Source organism: Rhinolophus ferrumequinum, chromosome 10 (genome assembly GCF_004115265.2).
Source record: "Rhinolophus ferrumequinum isolate MPI-CBG mRhiFer1 chromosome 10, mRhiFer1_v1.p, whole genome shotgun sequence".
NCBI lineage: Eukaryota > Metazoa > Chordata > Mammalia > Chiroptera > Rhinolophidae > Rhinolophus > Rhinolophus ferrumequinum.
Genome location: NC_046293.1, coordinates 52,099,147 through 52,100,675, shown reverse-complemented (window position 1 = coordinate 52,100,675; position 1,529 = coordinate 52,099,147).

Genomic DNA, 1,529 nt, shown 5'->3' with positions numbered 1-1,529 from the left:
CAGAACCCAGAGCTCCCACGGGAACAATCATGAGAAGGGAAGGAAAGTGTTTAGAATTCTGCAAAACACAGAGAACAGAGTGCTACCCTACAGGCTGGGGGTGAGGGGCGCAGGGCAACCTTGTCCTACTGGTACTTAGGCAGAACAGTATGCAAAAGGGAAAAACAAAATCACCTCCAAAGAGAGGACCCTCAAGCACTGCACTTGGGTGGGAACCTAGATGGTCTTGGGACCCTCTGGGTGGGTGCTCAACATCTCCTTCGAGGAATGTATCTGGACCCACCTCAACTTAAGCTCAGCCCCATCTCCTACAACCTTCTGAGGCAAACTGGGTTCTCCTGTGGGTCCCTCACCCGGCAGGCTTCCTTTCCAGGCTGGGTCACCTCTGACGCTGAAGCCTTTTGTCTGTGTGTCTGATAGAATTGTCTACTCTTTGGACTGGGAGCTCCAAAAGATCAGGGATGTGCCTTTGAGACCCTCTCACGTGTCCCAGCGCCTAGTCCAATGCTTGGCACAGAGAGGACGCTCAACATGTATTTGTTGAATGAATGCACCAATCAACGAACACCTTTGGACACCACAAATCTGGGATTCATCCTCCATTTTCACCTTCCACCATTCGGCCTGCCTGGCCCAGTGGGAATGCGGCCTTCGTGGGGGAAGCCCTCCAGGGAAGCCCACTGTTTAGAAGTCACACCCCACCCTCTGCCGCCCACGTCCAGGGCTCTCCCTCCACCCCCGCACCCACCCACACTCGCACTCGGAGTGGCGCTGTGCAGAGCGGTGGACGTGCCGGCTGTGTGTGTCCAGCCCTCTGCATCCCGGGCTGGCCCACCCGAGTCTGGTACGCTGTAGGTGTTTAGTTCACCTGGGGGCGGGGAAGGGGGGATGAAAGCGTGAGTAATCAAGGCTTTGGCCGAGGGATAGAGGTAGTCCTGGGAGAGGGGTCTGGGCCGCTAGCGGACGGGGCGGGCCGGCCCGGCTGCTTTCCCCTTTGCCCTTCGACCCAGGAAGCCGCTCACACCCAGCGGACACGCTCGGCGGGCCCGCAGCTCAATCCCGGTCACCTCCCCCCTTGGCGGACAACTCCCCCACCCTGACGGGCGGGCCCGGCCTCCACCCCCACACCAACTTCCCGCCCCGTCGGCCAGGCCCAGGGGGCGGGCCTGAGAATAGCGCATGGACACTCTCCACACCAAGGGTCATTTGCTCTTTTCCCCCCCCCAGGTGGCTAATTTATTTTAGAGCTCGGGGAGAGAGAGGGGCGGGGCTAGGCAAGGAGGGTTGAGGAGAGGGGCCGGCGAGCCCAAGGGAGGTGGGGGCGGGGCGGGGGCGAGGTGGGGGAGGGCGGGGACTAGGCGGGGGGGTGGAGAGGGCCGGAGAAGGGGCGGGAGTTGGGGGAAGGGAGGGGCGCTAGGGGAGGGGAGGAGCAGGGGAAGGGGAGGGGAGCAAAGGCCTGCGAGGGAGGGCGCTGGGGGCGGGCGAGGGGAGGCGGGGGTGGGGGTGGGGGTCCTGCCTGCGGGGGGAGC